At 41.8% G+C, this 27457-nt stretch overlaps 1 protein-coding gene across 7 annotated transcripts in view; it reads right to left on the bottom strand.

The window, feature by feature from the left end:
* The window catches only part of LOC125462633 (chemokine-like protein TAFA-5), a 386744-nt gene that overhangs the window by 102362 nt on the left and 256925 nt on the right, over positions 1-27457 (bottom strand). For 2 of the 7 annotated variants that reach the window (XR_009447009.1, XR_007249687.2), the window contains exon 4: positions 1975-2074. The exons of the other annotated variants lie outside the window; for them this stretch is intronic. The gene's annotated coding sequence lies outside the window, so the exon portion shown is untranslated. The remainder of the gene's footprint in view (positions 1-1974; positions 2075-27457) is intronic. 7 annotated transcript variants of the gene reach the window in all.

Below are 27457 nucleotides of genomic sequence, written 5' to 3'. Positions count from 1 at the left end.
AAGCCATCTGTGTGGCATCAAGTCACATGCTAAAATGCATACTACTTCAGGACTTTTTTGAAGTACCTAGAGATGTTAATATAAAACCAAGAACTGAGGGTGGTGGAAAAATGAAACAAAAACAAAAATTGCTGGATAGGCTCAGCAGGTCTGGCAGCATCTGTGGAGCAAAAGCTGAGTCAATGTTTTGGGTCCTTTGTCAGAACTAGATAGCAGGTTGGAAAAGGTGTCATATATGCTGAAGATAAGGGAAGATAGGGGAGGCAATAAAGGAGTGAGTGATAGGTGGAAACAGAGCTCAGACAGATAGAAAGACAATTAAGCAGACAATGGGATGCAATAATACCAAGCTAGGGAGACAAAAAGAAAACTGATAATGGGGACCATTAGTAGGTGAAATGTGTTGGCTGTGCTGAAAGCAGCCCACGACATGACATGGTCTGGAGTCTGGGGGGTGGGTATAGGACATGGAAGAATGTGCTCATGCCCTAAAAGGATTCAACTCAAAATTGAGTCACGAAGGCTGCAGTGTCTCCAACTGAAAAATGACATGCTGTTTTCCAGCCTGCACTGAGCCTCACTGGACCACTGTAGCAGGCCTGAGACAGAATATTAAGATTTGTTTTCCCCATTGAAACAGAAAGAAGAAATCAAACCTAATTTTCTCAATTAAGAAAGTCTTACACAGAAATCTGGAACTACTCGACATTAAAATATAAAGTGAAGTAAAGGTAGGGTATGATTGAATGACCCAAACCGAAACAGAATTGCTCGGTTAAAGGTCCTTTTCCTGTTTCTTAAACATGTTTAAGTTCAAAAATGACATATTAGCAAATCATGGTTTATTTTGAGACCAGCTGACATTTATGTTTACAAACAGCTAAAGGGATGTTAAGATCATTTTTCATCATAATTGCTTTATAAGTCATTAGGGTTTTCCATGTTGGCTGGATTCAATTTTAGCTAATTGAACAATTAAAATGACCTCAAACTGAAAATGTCAGGCTCTTGCCATAAGTTAGTACCAAAATGCCTCAAATATCTGCAAGGACAATATTCTGACCCATATAATGTTTACAATATTCACCATGCTAGTTGTTTTAATATGAAATATTAAATATATAGAAATGCTGCAACATGCTTCTGGGGCAGGTGGGACTTGAACCCAGGCCTCCTATTCCAGAGATAAGGACACTACTGCAATGCTACAAAAGCCATTTTTGGAATTACCTTTCCAGTGACATTAGTATTGCACCACTGCCACCCCGTACCATCACCATACTAAGCATATCACTAGTTAGCCTACATCCATTATAATCAATAAATAGAAACATAGAAGATAGAAGCAGGAGGAGGCCATTCGGCTCTTCAAGACTACGCTGTCATTCATCACCCAACTCAATAGCTTAAACATGCTTTCTCCCCATAACCCCTGATCCTATTCGCCCCAAGCGCTATATTGAGTTGTTTCTTGATTACATACAAGATTTTGGCATCAACTGCTTCCTGTGGTAATGAATTCCACAGGCTCACCACTTTTTGATGAAGAAATGCCGCCTCATCTCCATCCTAAATTGTCTACCCCAAATCCTCACACTGTGACCCGTGGTTTTAGGCACACCCACCATTGGGAATGTCCTCTCTGTATTAACCTTGTCTAGTCCTATTAGAATTTCATAAGTCTCTGTGAGATCTCTCCAGTGAAGCCAATCCTAACCGAGTCAATCTCTCCTCATGCGTCAGACCTGCCAACCCTGGGATCAGCCTGGTAAACCTTTGTTGCACTCCCTCAAGAGTAAGAGCATCCATCCTCAGAAAAGGAGACCAAAACTGTACACAATAATGTAGGTGTGTCCTCACCAAGGCCTGGTATAACTACAACAACACATCTCTGCTCCTGTACTCGAAACCTCTCACAGTGAAGGCCAACATACCATTTGCCTTCTTTAATGCCTGCTGCACCTGCAAGCTTACCTTCAGTGTCTGGTGCACAAGGACACCCAGGTCCCACTGCACACTCCCGTCTCCCAATCAATAGTCTTTCAGGTAGTCATCTGCCATCTTGTTTTTGCTTCTAAAGTGAATAATAATGAAGATAGGTATTTGGTAATCAAATTTGCAAATTACAGAACATTTCCCTGTGACCGACAACATAAGCTAGCTACGATTCTGTTATTAACTATTATAGTGCATGTAATTAGGTGGATTCTCTTTCTAATCACTGGCTGCTTTGTAATTAAACTCTAATATTCACTTAGTGTTTTACCACTTAATGATTGCATGAAGAACAGAAACTCTCAAATCCTTTTTACGTTCTTTTAATTTCAGGTTTTGACCTGAAAAATACTAGACAAAATTTAAGATTTGTAGTTTTCAATAGCCTGCAAAATGCTGTAGACATTTGCCATGTCTCCCTTTTACGAAATTCTCCTGTGAGATCAAACTAAATCTTTTGTGCTGAGCAATTCCACTTACTTTCTCAATTAAATCAATCTACTAATTACTAACTACTTTGTCAACACAATTTCCACTAATATGCTATCTAGAGGCATGTACAGCTATTGTGAAATATAGCTCTTTCCACACTCTATCACACTAATTGACATTTACATGTACGTAGTGTAGTAGAAAGGATAAGGGCATCATTAGAAATCTGTTCGTACAAAACAGTTTGATGGCAAAGTATGTTGATTTAGAGACAATAGAACTTTCATTTATATAGTGCTTTGTACATTTTCAAGCCATCACAATACGCTTCACGCCAATTAATTACTTTTTGGAGTGTAATTGCTGTTGTCATGTTGGCAAACAGCTGCCAAAAGCACAAAGCAAAGCTTTCTCACCTCCACTAGTTTTGTCTACGCAGCAGCACACTAGGAGGTGAGAAGCTGCCATCACCAGGCCAATTGCATACCTAATGGTCACTTTGTAAGTTTTGCAGCTGATGAAGGGGTATCTGTCCTGATTGAGTACCTCCTACCCATCGCATTACCTGCCCTGCTGTAAGAACACCCTCTCCGACACCCCTCAACTTCATTCACCTGGGACCTGACTGACTCGTCTGCTCGTTTGGCCAGTGAGTGAAACTACCGTGGCTGTGTGAAATTCTGGAGTTTGTCCCAATTACATGGTGCAGAATTTGAACACCAAATAACATAAGGTTAAGATAAATATCACTGAGTCACACTTAGGTGTCACATAGTATAGGTTTTGCCATCTCGCAAGAGGGAACTAAAACAGTAGTGAAGCTAATAAAAATGAACACATCTCAAGTGGCCCTTCTAACTTGCATGGCAAGAAGCACAGGATGCACTGTGAAACCATGGATATTCCCAAATTATAAGGCATAAGCTCCAGTGCACTAAGCTATTACACTCACGCAGACAAACGCAAACACAGACACACATGATATCATGAAACCGTGTGGACCCAACGAATGCTGAACAGTGGAAGTAGCACTGGGTTTTGTGGAAGAATGGTTTTTGTGGAATGTGAAGCTATTTGTCCAGTGTGCAAAATAACCATTCTATCACTGGGATTGAACACTATTCTAAAATTTAGATTAAGTTCCCTACAGTGTGGAAACAGGCCCTTCGGCCCAACAAGTCCACACCGCCCCCTTGAAACATCCCACCCAGACCCATCCCCTATAACCCACACACCCCTGAACACTACGGGCAATTTAGCATGGCCGATCCACCTAGCCTGCACATCTTTGGACCGTGGGAGGAAACCGGAGTACCCGGAGGAAACCCACGCAGACACAGGGAGAATGTGCAAACTCCGCACAGACAGTCACCCGAGGCTGGAATCGAACCCGGGTCCCTGGCGCTGTGAGGCTGCAGTGCTAACCACTGAGCCACCGTGCCGCCCCAAGGCACTAATCCATTTTTTTGTTTTAAAGCTGGAAATTCATATTGCTGAACAGAATTGGTAAATTAGTACTTTTAGGTACTGCAAAACGTTGCACACCAGTGTCCGTTCATACACAATGAGTAAAATTTAGCTCATTGCACAATGTTGCTTAAGCAGATTTTAGCATTAGTTCCCAACCATGATGGGAAAATAATAAACAGTATGTCGCAAATGATAAACCATTCATTCAGTCTTGAATAGTGCAAAACAACACACAAATATTCAGAAATTTTGTTTGGGAAGATATAAAGAAAGCTGTGGAGAGAACTAATTAAGAAAAACGTCTGCCAGAGAACTTCGGTTCAGATGAGATCAGTTCTAGATAAGATCCAAAAGGTCAGGAAAATTGGATGAAGATGCAATTATACAGGTAACTACGCGATGATTTACATTCTTGATATTCTTGCAGTTAAAACAGTACCAGATCTTGATTGACGTCAATTTCCAGTGATTTGTTTGCAGGTTGAGTTTGCTGTAGATTTGGCAAAAGATGTGAATATTTTGTTTAAGGTTGTGTTCATGGTCTTCACAGATTTTTTATTGCAGAGGCTATGACACACAATCAAGGTAGCTCTTTGAAAATATTTGGCACACATTTTCATTGGCAAAATGAAGTCACTTCATCAGGCTGTCTTCTTGTTTCACCTTTATTGCTTCAACTAATTGATATTTATGGATCGGAGTTTAAGCAGCAAATATTCACTTAAATTCAGCTAGATTTGAGCAGATAGAATCCAACTATTACCTCTCAATGCTCAATGGCATTACCAATACTGGATTCCCATGATCAATATCCAAAAGGTTACTATCGACCAGAAACTAAACTGTTCTAGCAATATAAATACTGTTACTATTAGAGCAGGTCAGATGCTGGGAATTCTGCAGCATGTTTCTCACCTCTTGACTCTTCAAAGTCTGACCATAATCTTCATAGTGCAAGTCAGGAGTGTGTGATAGAATATTGCCCACTTGCCTGGATGAATGCAGCTCTGACAACACTCAAGACGTTTAAACCCTCCAAGACAAAGCAGCTTATTTAATTGGCACCCCATCCAACACCTTCAACACTCAAGTCCTTCACCACCAATATGCAGTGGCTTCATTGTGTATGATCCACAAAATATTGAAGCTTTGGTACCAACAATAAAATACAATAGAATACCACCATTACAAAATAACCATCGTGATCTATCTGTACGTGCGCAGACACACTCCATCAGACCACAGGCCCATAGAAAAGTTTCATCACAGACAGAGGCCATTCAGCACATCTTATCTGTATTAGATGCATAAACTAGTTGACCATTCTAATTCCAATTATTAGCACCCAGTATGTAGTCTTGCAGGTTAGTATGTGGTGCAGATCCAGGTTTCTTTTATGTAAGTTGGAATTTCTGCCACAAACACCAAAGTGGGCAGTGAATCCCAGACGCACACTACCCGTTGGTAATGTGCCTCTCCATGATGGGACACAGGTCTTCCTGCTCCAACACCTTTCCCTATTCTACCTAAATCCCACACCCACGCCCACCCCCATAATTATTTACACATCAATTAAATTCTAACGAAAACAACTCTAGCCTGTCTAATCTGACCTCATAGCTGTAATTTCCGAGACCTAGCAACATTTTTGTAATTCTCTCCCTTGAGCAATTGTGTCTTTCCCATAGTATGGTGACTAGGACTACAAGCAGAACGATATAAAACTCCAGCTGTGGCCTAACTGGTGTCTTATATAGTTCCAGCATTTCGTCCCTGCTCTTGTATTCAATACTCTAACCACTTGCAACACAACTGAGGCATACACAAACACACAATTCCTCCTGACTCGAGCTATTTATTTCATATTTAAATAGCCAATATCATAAAAGGGAAAGCAATTTAAATTATTTTACTAATCCCATTAGCCATCATGGACATGTAATTAAGAGAAATAAAGATGCACTAAGTAGAAACTTTGCCCATATTCAAAAGGTGGGGAATGTGAACAGACTTGGATAAGTCAGTCTTGCAATTTCCCTCTTCTAATTACTTGTACATACTGGATTCTGTTAGACCCAAGGCTAGTATGCTGCTGTTCTGTAGGAAGTTTTTAGTTTGAAGCAAGTCTGAATGAAATTATTTGCCAGGTAACATCACCCTGCAATGCTACATTTCTGCGCATGCTTGTTTAATGGTTTAATAAAACAATTGTATTAATGGTGAAGCCGGACTACAAGATGCACTGCAATTCTCACAAAGGCTTCTCTAATCTCTACCATCTAGAAGGCCAATTAGCAGAAGCATCAGAACATCACCACCACCTGGAAGTTCCCCTGCAAGCCATATACCATCCTGACTTGGAACTATAACTCCATTTCTTCACTGTTGCTGGGTTAAAATTCTGGAACGCCGTTCTTAACAGCACAGTAGGTATACCTGTACATGTTGACAGCAGTGACACCAGACAGCTCAAGACCAATATCTCAAGGGAAATTTGAATGAGCAATTAATGCCAGCCTAGCTAATGATGCCCACATCTCATGAATGAATTTTTTTTTAAAGTTAAAGGGTAAATGGTTGTCTTTCAATTAGAAAGTGTACAAAGGCATAAATTGTGGTGAATCATGAATCAGCATACATTTCACAACTTGTTAGCTATTAATTCAACAGTAACCTACTATGGAATCTGAGCACATACGGAGGAGTGTCGTACTGTTAGCTAATGTAGGAGGGAAACAAAAAAGCATAGAATGTACAAAATCTTCTTTTCTTAACCCCTTTTTTACCCTAATGAAAATTAAAAATTCAAGATAACAAGTGGTCGTTGATGCTTGTTATTTAGGCTATGGAAGCTTTAAAACGTCAAAGGGTATTCTTTGCAAGAATCAAAACAAAATGCTGGAAAGTTTGTTCTGAAAGATTGCATCCTGATGTACTGTAACTTTGGATGTAAATTTATGCCCATTCAGAACTAACTAAAATACAGGACACTCGCATTCTGTGGACTATAGGATAAGGGAGGAGCTTTGATTTGAGCTAAATGGGGTTTGTGTAGACATCACTCAGGAACCACATAAACAACTGAGGTAATTTTGTGTTTGTAAGGTTCTGTCATACGGTCCTTGGGTGTGTGATGTCCTAGTCGCGTTATTGCAGGTGATGTCCTGGGGACCTAGGTTCAAATCCTGCCCTGACAGATAGTGGAATTTTCATGCACTAATAATTTGGAAATAAGAATCTACTGTTGGCTTTAAATCATTACTGATTGTCAGGGAAATCCAATCTAGTACATCTAAACAATCTTACTTGTCCTATGGACTATAATGATGACCGAGCTAATGACTTCCAGATACCATGAATGAATTAAAAAAAAACATGCAGGACAATTCTTTGACTGATTTTCTTAATGTGCCATGGGTGCACAAAATGATTTTCTCCTTTCTTTGCCTTAACTGAATATTCTGCAATTGCTTTGTCTAAGAAGTGACGATTATTTTCACATGTGGTTAGCACATCTGCTAGGGTCGCAATGTGAAAAATCTAAAAGACAAAACAAACAGCAGAGCTGCCATCAGAATACGAAATAAATAAATGAAGAGAAAAGTAATCTAAACAGAAGGTTGATTATTAATTGGATATTTGTGCATCCATCATATTTTATTCGACAATAAATGTAAAAAAACAGTAAAGTTAACCAGAACTGTGCAGAGGCATATGATTCCATTTCCTTTTTTCTCTTTCCAATGATTGATGAGCTTTTTAAATATGCAACCCACAGCCCACATTCCTTGCTATTGGTGGCAGCATAGCATTTTAATCACTGCATCATCAAATTTCTCAGGAAAAACAATCACTTTGCTTTGTTGTGCAGCAGTGATTGATGTGGTGTGATATTCTTCTACACCTGCTGCATACACAAACATAGCAACAGCAAGGCGCTCACCAGGCTCGACCCCATATGCCTTCAACTTCATAAAACATGCAAAGGAATCATGTTGCCTGCTTTAGAACTCAGTACAGCTGTGGCTGACATCTGCTGACAAGGAAGCAAACGTAACTCTAGTCAGTGCTGTTTTCATTAGCTATTTCTCTGCCCTTCGATGAACAAGATTGTGACACAGCAGCTTGTTCTGTGTAGGCCGAGATATCTTCTGAAACAGGTCTCTTGCCTTCTTCAACCTCTCTTCCAATAGTAAGTGCAAGGTCTTCAAGACTATTTTTTTCACCATGTTTGGGATCACTGTTTAGCAGTCTGTTAATTTGCTCCATTTTCCTAGCTTTTTGGGAGAAATTTCCCCCAAAACCCATGCTTCTCAGGCCCAATCTCATGTCCTTCTTTCAATTCCATCCCATTACCTTCATTGCACTGTCTAAGCTCTTCATACCCATGAGACTCAACTCCTTTGCTCCTAAATCTTATTACAACCAAGTTGTTAATCACTCAACTTCCCTCACTGGGATCTATTTGGCTCACATTTTTGACAATACCATTTCACAGACACTGTTACCTCCTGCCTTAAACTCTCCCTCTCCTTAAAATACCACTCAACAGCCTTTCCATTTCCAATAAAAACCGAAAGAACTGTGAATGTTGTAAATCAGGAATAAAACCAAAGTTACTGGAAAAGCTTAGCTGGCCTGGCAGCATCTGTGAAGGAAATATCAGTTCTGAGAAAATGTCATCAGATCCGAAATGTTAACTCTGATTTCTCTTCAAATATGTTGCCAGGCCTGCTGATCTTTTCCATCAACTTTGTTTTTGTTCCTCTTTCCAATCATCCCTTCCTGTCCAACGTCCTTGAACATGTTTTCATTTCCCAATGAATGGGTGGGTTATAGGGGGAGGGGTCAGTGTGGACTCATTGGGCCAACGGGCCTGTTTCTGCACTTTAGGGATCCTATGATTCTATGATTTAATTATACTACAATTTTGTGTGTGATTCTTCCAGTCAGGTTTGCAGCTCAGTAATATTACTGAACTGGCCAATGCTAAAGAACAAATCATATTCTGTGAATGTGAAAAATAATCCTTCTCATCTTTCTTGACTAGTCTGCAGAATTCCACAGTAATATACACAACTCTCTTCTAAAACCTCTTCCAGTCATTCAGGTGGGTATGTTGGGTCCGTTCCTACTTATCAAAGTTGAGTCAGAGAACAACCTGCACTAGTTTATCCTATCTCGCCCTGTTAGTCCTGGTGTTTCCCATCTAAAAACTCAGAAACTTGAGGCCAACCAGCCCTCAGTTTTAGCTCACCACCTCATCTTAAATATGGGTAAATATAAGTAGATGTAAGCCATTGCCTTCACTTGCTGAACAAGTCTGTCCCTGCTGTTTCCAAAAAGCTCAGCAAGACCATTTGCAATTGTGCTGTTATGTTGTGCTCGAGTTACATTTCTGACCACATATCCAAGCCATCACCACAATTGCCTACTTCAAGCTCCCTTAGGTCATTTGCTGCTGAAACATTAATCCATGCCCCAAGTTCCAATCTACATAACTTGGATTAATTTAAAACTTCACTTGTCATATTTTAGCTCACACCAGTTGTCAGCCTTCTTCACGAGTTTGATAGTTTCCACTGGCTTGCTGTATGACATTGTATGATACTAAAATCTCCATTGTTACTCCAAAGACATCCATTACTTCACTCCTCCAAGTGTGCATTTTCCTATGACTGTACTGTGCCTCTTCAATTCTGAACTCCTGTACAACCTTGAGATGTGAATTGATCCATCAATGTGGCTGGGCTTTTGGATCCCTGGGCCTTAAGCTCTGGAATTTCTTCAGAAATCTCTCTGCCTCTCTATTCAGATGTAGCTAAAAAGATTTTTGGACAAACGTTTGGTCTTTTTTCCTATGGCTTATTAAATAAATCTCAAAATTTTTTTTTAAAAGTTGATCCTGCTCTTTTTGACTACTTTGAACAATTTGAAACACATGCTACGTGCAACATATATGTGGTGAATACTGTTCTTGTAAAGGCACTAAAATTTGGTTTCCCTAGATGAAATCTCCTTGAAAGCTTAGTTTTTTTTCAGGCTTTGCCCCTTCACAAAAGAAGACAATATTTCTTTCTCCTTTTCCTGGAGATGTAATGTTGTAGATTAATGCACCAAGTTGCCTAGGTTCTGCATTTTGGAATAACCTCTCTTTACCTGTCTGACTCCCTAGCTTCAAAGGAGGTGAGACTGTCCAGACAGGGTCCAAAGGAGATGATCAGATCTGTTGACAAGTATAAGCACCAGTGCCTCAGGAGGTTTGGGATTTGATGGTGGATCATTACTGCCATTTGCCATCTCCTGGAACAAGATCCAGCTCCTAATGGATTCGGTGAACGTGTATTGCCAGTGGCTAAAGCCCTGTTACTGGGAGGCCAATCTCCACATCTTTCTGCAAGGTTTTGTACTCTCATCTCCTGCAAGGAGAAGCTATCTTTGGAAGAAAAGGAGATGTTGCCTTATTACCTTTAGAGTGTTGTTCATTTAAGAGGTCAGTAAGTAAAATCGGCCAAGTACCTGAATGTATTTACATGACCACAGACTCTCAGCACTGTAGCACAAGACATAGGCTATGTGTGAGATTAGTCTGCATTGTATCTATTAGTCTATCTGTGAATAAAACCACCAGAAATCTTCAAGCAAACAGAACCCACAAAATCCACTGCATTTAGACAACAAAAATATTGTTATTTTTACGTCTAAGATACAAGACAGTCTTTTGTGATATATCAGGCTTAACATAAATTCACAATACAGCAAATAAAACATTGGTCTGGATTTTCTAATGGTTGAAAAATCATTACTCTAGTTTAGGTGGGGGCTGTGCATGGGAACCGTGCACAATCATTATTGTGCCGCACTCTGAATTTGAATATTCCTTTGGACGATTCTTCCACAATTGAAAGCTTTTGAAAGATTCCATTCAGATCAGAAATTTGGAGGATTCTGGTGAATTCTTTAAAACAGTCATCTATGAAAAGATTAAAGACAGAATTTATTTCCTGACTAACTATTCAACTGTTAACTCTAACACCCCCAGCTAGACATTCTTCAGGCTGTGTACTCCCCCCACACCCTGACTCTGACCCAAAACCCCTCCTCAACCTGCCAGTTGTCTGGATCAGGCATGGATCACTGAATATGATGACCTGACCCAACTTCCCCACCAGAGCCAAACTGACTAAAGCCCTCATCCCCCAATATAGCAGACCCAATTGGACAACTCCCAGTGCTGGACATGACCCAATCCCAACATTGCTCATTGGACTGGACTAAACCAGGCCTAACGCACCACCAATACACCCTCTGGATTTTCATGATACAATGCTGCTGTCTGAGGTCCACATACACAGCAGCTTCCACAAGCTGATGATCACCCTCAACCACTGGCTACCCTACACACCCAGTGCAAGCTTGACTCTCGGCAGACCCACCCTCCACACCTGGTGCCAGCCCGAATCTCAGCAGGTTCACCCTCCACACCCGGTGCCAGCCTGAATCTCAGCAGACCCTCACTCCAAATCTAGTGCCGGCTTGAATGTCAGCAGATCCACCCTCCACACACTGTGCCAGCTTTAATCTCAGTGGATCCACCCTCCATGTACTGTGCCAGCTTGAATCTCAGCAATCCCAGCCTCCACACCCAATGCCAGCTTGAATCTCTGTAGACCCACCCTCCATACGCAGTGCTAGACCAGCTTGAACCTGAAGTCCCACATTCCCACTGACGGATTAGAACAGCCTATTCCCAACAGGATCCAACACACACTGCTGGACCAGACCAGATGCAAAACCAACCTTCCCCATTTCAAAAGCATAGTCATTTCAAAGCATTTCAGATCTTCCACACATTTGGTTAAACACCAGACTGTTCCTCATTTTCCTGCCAAAGTCTCAGGACTTCTTTATCCACTACATTACTTAATAGTCCAGTTAAATGCTTCATAGCCCTTTCTTCTCTCCTTTTCACGGCCTAAACACTGCACCAGTTACCTGATCTTCTGACACCTCCACCTTTTTACTTCATCCACTTGCCTATTGTCAGACCACCCACCCAGCACCAAATCCTTTGGCAGCTTACCCCTACTCAGTTGGTATCTAGTTACCCAGAACCCTGGCATATTAGCCACCTGACAGCACCCTAACATCACACTTAGCTTATTTACCTGCTGTTTGAAAGCAGCTGTCAACATGGCTGTCAGCATCAAACCTTTCAGAATATAGCAGCTAACTGCTAGGGAAAAGAAAGACTGCTTTGTTTCCTTCTGACAAAACTACTGTCAGAATGGAAGCATGGCTCCACATTTCTGAAGGAGCCCTGTTCAGAATCTCCTGTCAGAAATGCAAATTACGCTCCTCTTAGAAGAAAGAAGGACCAGAATGACAGTGAGAGATTGTCACTCCTCAGAAAATTCAGCCTATTCTTATACAGCATTGGTAAAAAGAAATGCAGTACTTCTCTGGAAATGTCTTCAGGAACAATCCTTCATATTCCAATGGACAAAGTCTATCTCAGGCTGTCAAAAACTTTTTCAGATCCTCACTGCCATATACAACAATTTTAACTCCAAATATCCACTCAATATTTTGAGTTGATTATTTTGTGGAATAAGTAATTTGAGAGTATTTTTCTCCATCATATTGTTGTTATTTATTGAGGTTTTGTACAAAACAGACCAAAATTTGTAACAAAATGTAGCTTGAAATCACATACAATTTCAGAGATGATCCAGTGCAAGTGGGGTCCAAGTTAAAAAATGCAACTCTGTTTTTTAGGATTCTATGAAGTCGTGACAACATAGAATTTTATTACAGAATGGAGCCCTTATTCAACCTTGAGTGACTATAGCCTATCAAGTATCACAAGTGTTACAACTTGTTAGGTAGTTAAACTCTTTAATGGTCTCAATATTTATGGCCAATTTGGTGTTAAGTTTGAAAATTTATGATTGCCGTTGATTTTGATTTTGAAGAGGGTGGAGCTACTTCGCTTGTTTCAGTGAAGGTTTGTTCCCTTTGCAAAAGTCACAGGAAATTATGCTGTGACTTAGGTAATACATATTTCACATAATTTTCTTGAATTTCTGCACCACACAAATATTATTCTCTGTGGAAACATATTATAATGATCAAAGATATGTTGCTGCAACAAAAACAGAATTTTCTGGAGAAACTCAATGGGTCTGGCAGTGTCTGTGGAGAGAAAGCGTACTCAATGTTTCGAGTCCGGTGATCCTTCTTCAGAACTGTAGTGAACTATGCTTTAACAAATTTTATTCTTGCAGGAAGTTGCAGATGAAGAAGTACAATAAGAGTGGCAATGGAGACGTGTTACTTGGGTCATTCCAATTTCAGGACTGGAGGAAACAATTGAATAGATTTTCAATGCAGAAGAAAAACATTTATAAATAATAGTGGCAATGTGTATATATATTTACGTATTTCAAAATCTTGAAGAATTTTTACTTCAGAGATATCTCGCGCTGTTGTGCATCTACTGCACTTAAGAATAAATGATTCATATAAAATTGTAAGTTTGACATTTTGAGCTGTTTAAATGAATATTTAATAAATCAAAATATGATTTTATAGATCAGAACAGGATTCCATAAATTTAACAGGCTTTAATGAATATGAATGAGATTTTACAAATATTGCTCAGGCTTTGCAATATATGCTTCCTTCTTTCTAAATTTGTGAAAAATCAATCAAGCCTCACTCACACATATATTTGAATAATATTGATGAATGGAAATTATATTTTTCTGTGCACATTGCACTGGTTTACCTTGCAATGCTAACCTGTTAAATAGGGCTGTGTCCTGTGCCTGAAGAATGTGTGAAAGGTATTGATTGTCAGACAGCTGGCTTGGCTACAGGAAACAGAAAAGGCCCTGTCTAATGAGGACTTGCATACATTTCCAGGACCCTCAAAGTCCTGCCCTGCACAGAACAGCATGGCACCTACATTACATGGTACTCCTGCTAGACATAGCAGAGCACAATCGTTTAACATGGCTTTTGGATGTGAGTTTGCTCGCTGAGCTGGAAGGTTAGTTTTCAGACGTTTCGTCGCCATTCTAGGTAATATCATCAGTGAGCCTCCGACGAAGCGCTGGTGTTATGTCCCGCTTTCTATTTATCTGGTTAGGTTTCTTTGGGTTGGTGATGTCATTTCCTGCTCTTTTTCTCAGGGGATGGTAGATTGGCTCCAAATCAATGTGTTTGTTGATGGAGTTCCGGTTAGAATGCCAAGCTTCTAGGAATTCTCATGCGTGTCTCTGTTTGGCTTGTCCTAGGATGGATGTGTTGTCCCAATCAAAGTGGTGTCCTTCCTCATCTGTGTGTAAGGATACGAGTGATAGTGGGTCATGTTGTTTTGTGGCTAGTTGATGTTCATGTAACCTGGTGGCTAGCTTTTTGCCTGTTTGTCCAATGTAGTGTTTTTACCTAGATGATGTTACCTAGAATAGTGACGAAACGTCTGAAAACTAACCTTCCAGCTCAGCGAGCAAACTCACATCCAGAACCTCAACCTGAGCTACAAATCTTCTCAAAGCTCGCTAACATGGCTTTTATTTGAAGGCTGCTGGTGGTGATGCATTTCATCAGGTTATTGAGATCGCAAACTGTAGAGTTATGTCAGGCATTGGCAACTCACCAGAAACTGAAATGAAACCCGAGGGCCAATTTTAAGACAGCCCTTGGCTCCTGAGATAGGAGGTGAAATATGGGTGCCCTATATGGCCTGAAAACAAGCAAAATTACATTTTCTATCCCAATTTGAGAGATAAAAGACATAACTGCAAAATAATGTCAATATGTATTTGAGCAGCAGGATATCAGAATGGCATTGAAAATCTGATATTTACCTTCCATTAACTTTTTATTGGAAATTTGTATTTCAAGGACTTAGAGTCAAATAACTAATAGATTTTCTTAACTCTTTCATTTCTGCCAATGAAAACTGCAACTCAAACTTGAATGATGAAGTATTTTTGTCTGATATATCTTCAAATTAAAAATTAATGTAATGTATACCTTACATTGGACAAAGGGCCATTTGCACATCTTAAGCAGGTGAAAGGTTCAAGGAGAGAAGAGATCAATTCACATATTTTTCTCTTCTGTTTTCATTTTTTTCAGGAATTTCATCTTATTGAGGCTCGAGCTCGTCGACTGAAAGAAAATGAAGCCTGCATAGCACCAGGCAGAATTTGCTATAATCTGAGTTTATAATCATGAGTTTGCACTCTGCTGTATCTCTTAACGTATGCTGAAATGATTGATCTAACTCTAATTCAGCAACAGTCATAATGGGTCACTGGGCAATAAAAGCAGTGAAATGGGGAAAAAAGGTAGAGGCACTATCAAATAGCTCCACTGCCAGTATTCTGTCACCAAGTCACCCTTTGTTTACATGTGGAGACTCCTTGACACTGATCCAGTTCCCACAGAAACAGCTGCCAAAGTGAAAATGATGTTTGACACTCCTGTTCTTACCGGTCAGCCACGGGTCCCTGATTGTACCAGATTCAAAGCCCCAGTTGGGGAACTCATACCCTATGCTGTCCACTTGGCCAACCTCGCTACAATCACCACACCCCTTCCTCTCTGGCGACGGTTTTATTTTTGTAGCTCCTCCTGCGGGTGTTTTAGAACTGGGTCAGGTTCCTCCAACTCTGCCTCTGGTATGGGTGGCATATGATGTACAGTAGCTCACCTCTTGTGTCCGGTGAATATTGGAAGAAACTAATTCTCTGCTTCAGGCAGCAAAGATGTTGAGGCAGCAATATGTGCCGTGTCTATCCCAGAATCTGAGATATCTTCAGCACTTGATGGAGAGGAGGACCTCGGGGATTCTGAAACTATTGGAAAGGCTGTCAAGGAGCTGGTACATTTTGCTCCAGCACTGCTTGTGAGTTTGCAGCTTTCATATGGTCCTTGTGCTTGTGCAAGGCCAAAGCACCTTTATACATCACTGAATCTGACCTCATGTCAACAATGTCTCTTACCCCTGCAGGGCCAATCCCAGAGTTCTTACACCAAACCTTGTACCCTGAAGTAAACTGTGTCTCTCAGTTAGCAGCGTTTTGTTTCTGGCAGGGGCATTTCTGATTCTGTTTCATCCTCCCCCTCCCCACCATATGCAGGAAGATTAGATTTAACCTGGATGTGGGGTTTTCTTCTCATCAGCAACTCTGTTGGATCTATGCCTGTAGTTGCCTGAGGGGTCGTCTTATAATCAAATGGGAACTGGAACCATTTGGTATCAAGCAAAGCAGTTGGCTGTTTATTTAAGCCAGCCCTCAAAGTTTAGACTGCTCTTTCTGCCAGAATATTAGATGTTGAATGGTATGGAGCTGTCCTTATATGTTGAATACCATGTGACTTTAAAAAAGTACTTAAATTCCCTACTGATTAGCAGTGTCTGTTATCTTTGGCCAACAATTCCAGGAGTCTGGGTATTGCAAAAGATGCAAGCAGTTTTTTCCATTGTCATCTCTGTGTTTGAAGAATGAACTCTATGCACTCCCTGCTCACGATGATGAAGAACACTGAGCCCATGAGTGGATCTGCATAGTCAATATATAACCAAGTCCAGGGAATACCTATTCATTTCCACAAATGTAGGGGAGCTGCTGGCAGTAAGTTTTCTCCTTCTTGGCACCCTGGGCACTGCCCCACCAGCGTGTCTATGTCTGCATCAATCCTGGTCACCAGACATAGTTTCTCACGAACATTTTCATTTTGGAAACTGCTGGATGACTCTGGTGGAGCTAGCCAGTATTTGGCGGTGACCTTAGCTCAGGGCAATCACTCTTGCACGCTACAATAATATGCTCTCCTTGACTGTGATCTGGTCTCTCTGGATCTAAAAAGCCTTCAATTCTGGTTGCAACAGCCTTTTAGTTTCCCCCATCACCACCAACTGTTTCAGTTTTGCTGGGATCAGATTTTTCTGCGTCCAAAGCCTGATAGTGCCAGATCTGCCTGGAAGTGTGTCCAGAAAATTTAAAACCATTATCTACTCTTGAAGTTGTGGTACCATCAGTGGTGTATCTGCCAATGGGAGGCTGCTCAATGCAGCTGTATTTGTTATTTGGCCTCCCGGGTGATGTTCCAACTTATAATTATAATGCACTTACTGTTAGAGACCAACACTGAGTTTGACTTGTAGCTATGGGTGACACTGCTTCATCGTCTTTAAGTAGGCCCCACAGAGGTTTGTCGTATGCCATTATTACAAATTTATGTCTGTAAATGTATTGGTGGAACTTCCAGACTCCAAAGATGACCACGAACCTTCCTTCTCCATCCGGACATATTTACGATCTGCATTAGCCAAAGTCCTAGATGCACACACTATAGGGCATTTCTCTCTATGGACCTGGGAGTGAATACCATGCCAATGCCATACAAGGAGGCAGCACATGTCAGTGCCAGCTTTTGCTTGGCATCACAGTGTGCCAACAATTTAGAGGATGAAAGCTGTTTCTTTATTTCCCTAAAAGCTATGGTTTAGAAACAGGCCATTTCCAAGACTGACCTTTCTTTTTTTTTAAATAAAGAGTTGATGCTAAGGTGGAGGATGGAGGTCAGGTTATATATGAACTTTCCATAATATTTCAGCCTAAGGAAAGCCCTAGGGCGTGGGAGCTGGGCATTTTTGATTGCCCACACATTTTTTTCCATGGGTGTACCCTAGTTTGGTCAACTCTGTAACCCAAGCAGAACACTTGGGATCTCAGCAACACACATTTTTTTACTCTTCCAAGATGTATGCCCGCCTGGGAGAAAAGTCTAAGGACGATGTCCAAATTTCCTAAGTGCTCCTTATTGATCTTCCATGTTATTAACATGTCATCTGGATAAATGGCGACCTGGACTAGACCTTGTAAACTGTTCTCCATTGTCTGCTGAAAAATTGCACAGGCTGATGATACCCCAAATGGCTCTCTTATATTGGTACAAAGCCTTGTGGGTATTAATTGTAGCATACTTTTGGGAATCCTCATCTAACCACAATTGTAGTTACTCGTAGCTCATGTCCAGCTTTGTGAAGGACTGGTCTACTGCCAGATTTGCATGCAAATCCTTTGTGAGGAATTGGGCATTTATCCAGCTGCAAAAATTGGTTTACCATTTGTTTAACCTCACCACAAAGGCAAGTCGGCCCCTTCGGTTTCACAATCAGTACGTCTGGTGTTGTCCATTCCACAAGTTGGATTGGTTTTTTTGTTTCTTTTGCTTTCCAGCATCCTGATTTTTGTCTCTACTTTTGCCTGTATTGTCCCTAGACTTTCCTTCGGGTATTTAATTCAGACTTCACTCAGGCAGCCATTTCCTAATCGATAAATATTGAGCCAAACATTCTCAACCAATTTTGCTCCATGAAGCTTGGACCTGAGCCATTTACAACAATCGGTGAATAGAATAGAATACAATAGACTTCTTTGTCACATATACTTACTGAATATAGTCAAAATTTTGTACATCACTAATTACAGCACCAACTTAGAAAGAAAAACTACCTAGGCACAGCTTCTTTTGTTACAACATATAGACAATACAGAAGTAAAATGCTCAGCATTACAGAAAAGACCTCAGTATAGCAGACCACACTGGCACTTAGCTTCCAGTCCATGGTGGGCACTGGGTCTCCTGGCAATACTCTACACCAGGAGGCCGCTGTGCCACACTGGGAGACTCCTTCAGGACAATGCCACTGCAGGAGTCGAGATGGTTGTCCCTACAGGAGGATGTCACTGCGGCAGGTTGGGAAGTCATCACATCACACCACAATGAGAGATCGCCAAGCCAAGATTGGGAGGTCGCTGCACCACACCAGGATGCTGCTACACCAAGCCAGGAGGGTAACATGTCATGCCAGGAGACCATGGTGCCAAACTGGAGTCGTTGCTGGAGGCTGGGAATCATCATCGAGGACCAAGAATTATTGCTCGATGGAGGCCGGGGATGGTCACTCCTCACTGGAAGTTGCTGGAGGGTGGGAGGCAACACTGGGGACTGGGCATTGTTGCTCACGGGAGGCCAGGAATAGTTGCTCCTTGCAGGAGATTGCCAGAGGCTGGGAGTCCAGGGGAAAAAGAAGAAGAAGAAAAAGAAGCACTAGGAGGAGACAGAGAAGAGAAAGAAAAGAAGATTGGCAGAGCGGATGAGCTCCAGCTGGGGCGTCCTACTCTGTTACTATCTTGCTAAATTAAACCAGCTGCATCTCATGAGAGACCAGAACAAAAGTTGTACCCTTAATCTATAAAGGTTAGTCCGTATAGGTTCTCAGTCTAATCGAGGCCTTGTACAAACTTAACGGTTGGACTCCAGAGTGAAATTTCAATCACTGAAATGGCCAAAATGGTATGGACCTACATTAAAACTGGATGACCATTTAACAAAATGTTTATTTTGATTGATTCTGATTTGAATGTTGCTAAAAGAATTAACTTTCCAAACTAGGTTTAGGTGGACTTTCCAGGGTATACATTCTTATCGGATGCCAGCCTACGAGTCTTCTTTCTCAATTAAGACCTATGGGACTCTTTGCTGTCTTGAGACCGTATACTAGCAGCAACCACAATGGGCTGCCAGCCCAGATCCTGAAGAAAATGTTTAACTATTTGGCCGAGGCTTGACTCTGTTTTGGGGTTTTGCCATCGACAGACCTAGAATCCTTCCATTCAGAATATATCCTGCGTGAGACTATGCAATTGCCCTTGCTCAAGTGGTGATCCCCAAGCTCAGTCAGCCTGGCAAGGGTGCCCACTTCTGTCAGAACACCCTGCAACTTACACACTCCATTTGCCACATTTTCCAATGGTAAAGCCAGTTGTAGCATCTGTTTGAAGTCCAGTTGGGCTTCAGCCAGAAGGCACTTATGCATGATTGCATCATTAATCCCACTATCGTGAGTGCTGAAATAACTTCACGGAGGCCAGTATCCCTTCACCATATCACCCTTTATTTATACATGGAGAATCTTGAATACTGATACAGCTCTCTCAGAGTGAACATTTTGGCAAACACTCCTATTCATTATCTATCAGGCAGGGCTCCCTGATTGGACCAGATTAACAGCTCCAATGAGGGAATTTATATTCTTTGATGTCCACCTGACTGATCTTGCTGCAATCATTACAGACTGGATATCAAAGAGTAGCATTATGGAAGGGTAAAAGATCAGCCAGGCCAATCAATAGGGTTAACATATGAGGAACGTTTGAGAACATTGCAGTTTAGAAGGATGAGGGAGGATCTAATTGAAACTTACAGAGTACTGAATGGCCTGGACAGAGTGGATGCTGGGGAGATGTTTTCATTTGTCGGAGAGACTAGGATCCGAGGGCACAGTCTTAGAGAAAAGGGAAGGCCATTTAGAACAGAGATAAGGACAAACTACTTCAGCCAGACAGTGGTGAATATATGGAATTCACTGCTACAGAAGGTTGTGGAGGCCAGGTCATTAAGTACATTTAAGAGTGAGATAGACAGGTTCTTGATTATCAAGGGGATCAAGGGTTACAGGGAGTGAGCAGGAGAATGGGTTTGAAGAACTTTTCAGCCATGATTGAATAGTGGAGCAGACTTGATGGGCCCAATGGCCTAATTTCTGCTCCTATGTCTTATATTCTTATGAGTTAACAGAGAAAATAGAATACTGACATGAAACATTTTCATGGAATGTGTTACATTATGTAACTGATCCAGATGATTACAGATTAATACTAAATTAACACAAGAAGAGGAGGAAGTTATTTGAATTAATTGAAACTTAGCAGATTATGAATTGACTAAATCTCAACAGAGATCAAAATGAAAATCAAATCCTTCCTCATTCTTGGGACAGACCCTCTATTGTTCAGTTGTGTGAGATGAATTCTATACGCCGATGTTCTCCTGTATAGTATTAAAAGCAATATAGATGTTCATTTCTGAATTATAAGACTCATGGTATACTTACATGAAGTGTAGTTTGTTAAATATAGGAGCAGTAATAGACATGTTGTTCTGTATATTAGCATTACTTTAGCTTTGATGCAAGTCAATGAAGAAACTTCTAAGCTCCGATCAAAGAATCATTTAAACAACTAGACACCTGCTCTTCTGTAATGAATATCATTGTATCAACTTAGATTCCATCTTAAAGCAAAATCTTTCATATTCTACTCAGCTTTTAAGTATTTTCTTTACTTATATAGTTTATTTTTTTCATTTTGGATACCTTCCATGCATATTGGAAGCCTTCAGTTAACAATGGCATTAAACAAATTTCAACAAGTTCATTAAATGCTGAGCAAGACCTAAACTCTCTCAGTAATATTTGCAGTTTATATTTTATACTAGTACAGTTACACAGCTGAGAGGTATGACGTTGAAGTCATTCATTATTTGACAAAATGAACTATTCCCACAGATCAAAATCACCTTTACAGAATTTATAATAAGATGGTATGAATATGTCAGTACCATGTGAAGTGATAGCTGGTAATGCTGGATTGTCCTTACTGTGGGAATCATGCAGAACATTTCTTTTAAGAAGTGATAATGGGAACTGCAGATGCTGGAGAATCCAAGATAACTAAGTGTGGGGCCGGATGAACACAGCAGGCCAAACAGCATCTTAGGAGCAGAAAAGCTGACGTTTCGGGACTAGACCCTTCATCAGAGAGGGGGATGGGGAGAGGATTCTGGAATAAATAGGGAGAGAGGGGGAGGCAGACTGGAGATGGATAGAGGAGAAGATAGGTGGAGAGGAGAATATGGGTGGGGAGGTGGGGAGGGGATTGGTCAGTCCGGGGAGGACGGAGAGGTCAAGGAGGCGGGAGGAGGTTAGTAGGTAGGAAATGGAGGTGCGGCCTGAGGTGGGAGGAGGGGATAGGCATGAGGAAGAACAGGTTAGGCAGGCGGGGACGAGATGGGCTGGTTTTGGGATGCGGTGGGGGGAGGGGAGATTTTGAAACTGGTGAAATCCACATTGATACCATTGGGCTGCAGGGTTCCCAAGCGGAATATGAGTTGCTGTTCCTGCAACCTATGGGTGGCATCATTATGGCACTGCAGGAGGCCCAGGATGGACATGTTGTCTAAGGAATGGGAGGGGGTGTTGAAATGGTTTGTGACTGGGAGGTGCAGTTGTTTCTGCGAACCGAGTGTAGATGTTTTGCAAAGCGGTCCCCAAGCCTCCACTTGGTTTCCCCAAAGTAGAGGAATCCACACCGAGTACAGCGGATGCAGTATACCACATTGGCGGATATGCAGGTGAACATCTGCTTGATGTGGAAACTCTACAAATTCCATCCCCTATTCCCAATTCTTTTGCCTCCGCCGCATCTGCTCCCAGGATGAGGCATTCCACTCACGCACATCCCAGATTTCCTTGTTCTTCAAGGACCGAAACATCCCCCCTGCAGTGGTCGAGAACGCCCTTCCCCATTTCCTGCACCTCATCCCTCACACCCCGCCCCAGCAATAACCGCCCAAAGAGAATCCCCCTCGTCCTCACATACCACCCCACCAACCTCCGGATACAACGCATCATTCTCCGATACTTCCATCATCTACAATCCAACCCCACTACTAAAGACATTTTTCCAACTTGTCTGCCTTCCGGAGAGACCACTCTCTCCGCGACTCCCTTGTCTACTCCACAGTCCCCTCCAATCCCACCACACCCAGAACCTTCCCCTGCAATCGCAGGAAGTGCTACACTTGCCCCCACACCTCCTCCCTCACCCCCATCCCAGGCCCCAAAATGCCTTTCCACATCAGGCAGATGTCCACCAGCACATCCGCCAATGTGGTATCCTGCATCCGCTGTACCCAGTAGATTGCAGGAACAGCAACTCATATTCCGCTTGGGAAAACTGCAACTCAATGGTGTCAATGTGGATTTCACCAGTTTCAAAAACTCCCTTCCCCCCACTGCATCCCAAAACCAGCTCAGCTCTTCCCCACCTCCCTAACCTGTTTTGACTCTCACATATCCCCTCCTCCCACCTTAAGCCAACCTCCATTTCCTACCTACAAACCTCATCCCACCCCCTTGAATGGTCTGTCCTCCCCGGATTGACCTCTCCCCTCCCTACCTCCCCACCTATACTCTCCTCTCCACCTATCTTCTCCTCTATCCATCTTCAGTCCACCTCCCCCTCTCTCCCTATTTCTTTCAAAATCCTCTCCCCACCCACCTTTTCTGATGAAGAGTCTAGGCTTCGCAGTGCCTCTTCCAGGGATGCCTAACCTCCCAGTTACCCTCCTGCCTCCGGACCAACCTCAGGGAATCTCTCTCCCACTGCAACTCTCTTGTAATGTCTTCTCCATCTGCGGTCCACCTCCCCCTCTCTCCCTATTTATTCCAGAACCCTCTCTCCATCCCCCTCTCTGATGAAGGGTCTAGGACCTAAATATCAGCTTTTGTGCTCCTAAGATTCTGCTTGGCCTGCTGTGTTCGTCCGGCCCCACACTTCTTTTAAGAAGTCGAATCAATCAGCGTGCCTAAGTTCTTTGTTTCTTTATTGAGAAAAGAGTCAGGCTTTTTCTGAGAAGAATCAGCCATGAACTCTGGATAAATTAAAATTAAGAATGCGCAAGAGGCCAGAGTTAGAAAGTGGAAATATTTATTGGGCTGTAGGATTTTACAGAGATAGAGGAGGTCAAGGTCATCAATAGATTTGAAATGAAAGATAAGAACTTTAAAATCGAGATATTGCTTGACTGGGAGGCGATGTAGGCCAGTGAGCAAGGCAGTGATAGGAAATCAAGACTTGCTGTGAGTTAAAAGACAGGCAGCAGAGTTTGGATCATGTCAAGTTTATGCAGAGTTAACTGTGTAAGGACAGTTAGGAGTACATTGGAATAATCAAGTCACGAGGTAACAAAGACATATAGGAGAATTTCAGCATGAAATGAGATGAGAAGGAGTGAATGCTATCCACTTGGAAATAGACATTCTTAGTGTGGGCATAAATACAAGGTTGGAAGCTCAGCTCAGGATCATGTGACACAAAGGTTGTGAACAGATTGATTTAATCTCAGTATGTTGCCAATGAGAAGGATGGAGATGGTAGCTAGGGAACAGACTTTGGAGTTGGGCCTAAAAAAAGCCTCAGTCCTCCTAATGTTTAATGTGATGAAATTTGTGCTCTCTGCTGAATATTAGATATAGATTTACATAATTTAGCTTAGCAGCACCCAACTTGAAATTGACAGCAATATACTTCATCCAGAAAATAAGTGATGTGAAGTTGAATTTTTACCTCAGCATTTCTCAACTATGTTCGATTTTCTATGCTCCCAGACCTGCATTTATTTCAATGACTTAAAGGTACTACCTACAAAAATAATTGTAATGTGGGTGTTCGAACAGCTGAGATTTAACTCTATAAGTCATGTGAATATATTATTGTTGCGACAGATATTATTGACAGAAAGATACATTCTTTAATTGTTCCTAAATACAAGGATAAAAATGTCAGCCATTCTGAGCCTATTTCATCAATTGGACCTTTAACCAATCAACGAGCATCAATTCCAAGCAATGTCATCTTATACCAAATAGTAGCTCAAGGTCCTTCATGAACATTACCATAAAATTGGAAAATAGCCTTGATCTCTCTCCCTCTCTGCCTTTGTTCATTGCTTTTATTAAATGTTCATGTTGCGTAATTTTTTGACTCTACCTGTTAAGTAGTCACTGGTGCTAGCCAGTTCAAATAAAAATTGGCTAAACAGTAGGAGACAGAGGGTGACGGGAGAGGGTTATTGTTCAGAGAGGAGGCCCGTGACTAGTAGTGTGCTATAACGATCGGTGCTGAGTCCACTGTTGTTCATTATTTATATAAACAATTTGGATGACAATATAGGAAGTGTGGTTAGTAAGTTTGTAAATGACACCAAAATTGGTGGTAAAGTGGATAGTGAAGAAAGTTATCTGAGAGCACAATGGGATTTTGATCAACTGGGCTGGTGGGCCAAAGAATGGCAGTTGGAGTTTAGTTTAGACAAGGTGTTATACTTTGGAATATATACTTTGGAAACACAAACCAGGGCAGGACTTACACAGTTAATGATTGGGCATTGTAGGCTGTTGATGGATAGAGACATAGGGGTGTAGGTACATAGTTCCTTGAAAATGGCATTACAATTAGATAGGCGGTGAAGAAGATTTTTGGCACGTTTGACTTCATCAGTTACAGCACTGAGTACAGGAGTTGGGACATCATGTTATGACTGTACAAGACATTGGCAAGGCCACTATTGGAGTTCTGTGTGCAATTTTCATTGCCTGCTATGGGAAAGATGTTACTAAACTGTAAAGGGTGCAAAAACAATTGACAAGGATATCATTGAGGCTGGAAGGTTTGAGTTATAAGGAAAGGCTGGATAGGCTGGGACAACACAGTATGGAGCTGGAGGAGCGCAGCATGCCAGGAAGTATCAGAAGAGTAGGAAACAGGTTGGGACATGTTTCTTCCCCCAGTGCTTAGGAGACTGACAGGTGACCGTATAGAGGTTCATAAAATCAAGGGGCATAGATAAGGTGAATAGGTCTTTTCCTCAGGACAGGAGAGTCCAAAATGAGAGACAATAGTTTGAAGGGAAGAGGGAAAAGATTTATAGGGGAATTGAGGAACATTTTCACACAGAGGGTGGTACATATATGGAATGAGCTTCCAAAGGAACTGGTAGAGGGAGGTACAATTACAACATTTAAAAGACATTTGAACAGGTACACAGATAGGAAAGACTTAGAGGGGCATGGGCCAAATGCAGGCAAATGGGACTAGCTCAGTTTAGGAAACCTGGCCTCAGGCTGAAAGGCCTGTTTCTGGGCTGCATTACTCTATGACTCTAATTCGTAGTTTTTTTAATCCAAAATGTATAACTGTTTGATATAGCCTCCCTGTGCTGTTAAGATTTGTCATTGCTTTACAGATATGGTGCTTAGGATGACTAACTGAAAATTTACAACTGGAAATAAAAGAGGATGGTTGAACATTAGAAATAAGGTTTTGGTCCACCAAGTGCATCTGCCACGGCGATGTTCACAGCAAATTGGAAAGTAATGGTCTTCTACGACAAGTAATGCAATTCATCGTAATACACAATATATTATTCAAACAAGACTGATGATTAAAAAGTGCGTGTGTGTGTGTGAGAGAGAGAGAGAGAGAGAGAGAGAGAATGTGTGTCTGTGTGTGTGAGAGAGAGAGAGAGAATGTGTGTGTGTATGTGTGTGTGAGAGTATGTGCATGTGCGAGAGAAAGTATGCATGTGTGTATGAGAGAGTGCACGTGTGTGAGACTGCGTGAACAAGTGAGTGAGTGAGAGCGAGGGAGCTAGTGTGTCTGTGTAATACCTTGTCCTACAGTAGAGCCAACTATTTTTGGAGTTATGGTTGGATGATTTGGGATTGATTCTGTCTGGAGGGCCTAGTCATGCTGAGTGTGTCTGTCCTGTTCACCCTCCTTAGAGAGCTAGGATGGCAAGCAGGGTAGAAACAGAAGATCATCTTGAGAGATTTCAGGGGGGCCTGTTTGCGAACAATAAGTAGATGTTGATGCAAAGACAAAATATATGATTTTATTGAAGCTATGTTAGCTTAAAAGGTTTATGGAACTGGTCTCTACACTGGTTGGGTTGCGGTGTTGATGGTGAAGATAGGAGGGCTTCCATTAGCCTCAGTTCATGATCATTCAAGAGCAAGAATGGGAGATAAAGGGGTGGCTACTGAAAGCCACACCCCAACCCTAGCCTCTGAAATCCTTCTCCCCATACAAAGCCAAAGTACAAAACAACTTCTCATGGTTAGATACTTGTAAACTAGGCCTCAACTGATGGACTTCATGGCTCAGAAGCTTCCGGCCTCTGATTGGCCTGGTGAGGTGGGGCGGAAATGAGCTTAGTTGCGTAGCTCTTAATAAGATTATTGGAGCTCGATCTGGAAAGGTCTTTCAGTGCTGTGGACAATGAGTCAACTGCCAGCAAACAGGCACAGACCCAAGCTTAGACTACACATTGATGAACTGTAGCCCAAGGATGTTATGCAAGTGGTTATTGTCAGTGAATGCATCTTCACTCAACACCTCTTAACAGTGTGCCATCAACTATTCACAATGCAGCAGAACCCCATCACGCATCCCACAGCAGTGCTGAGTAAATCAGGACTGTCACCCAATATTCAGATGCATTGCCTCACTTTCACACACTTCCAATGATGTCACCTACTGACCTCTCTAATGCATGCAGCTGTAACAGGCACATCACCCAAACACAATGGAACACAAGTTGGCACATTATACAGTTACAGTAGAGAACTGACATGGACCATGAAAGCCGACATCACATGGCTGGTGCCCTGTAACATGTGACTACCTACGACAGAGTCCACTCTATGTGCCAAAACCATGAATACTCAGGCTGCTTTGGGACCACTCTTAAAAGCATCATCACTAGCATCCTCCTGTCTGGTATACCCTGTCAGGTGCAAATAATGCTTTTTAAAAATGCTGTGGCTACAAGATGCTGGGAATTCTGCAGT

The sequence above is a fragment of the Stegostoma tigrinum genome, chromosome 21 (genome assembly GCF_030684315.1).
Source record: "Stegostoma tigrinum isolate sSteTig4 chromosome 21, sSteTig4.hap1, whole genome shotgun sequence".
Classification (NCBI taxonomy): Eukaryota; Metazoa; Chordata; class Chondrichthyes; order Orectolobiformes; family Stegostomatidae; genus Stegostoma; species Stegostoma tigrinum.
Note: the sequence above shows the minus strand (reverse complement) of the source record. Positions and strands in the feature narration are given on the sequence as shown.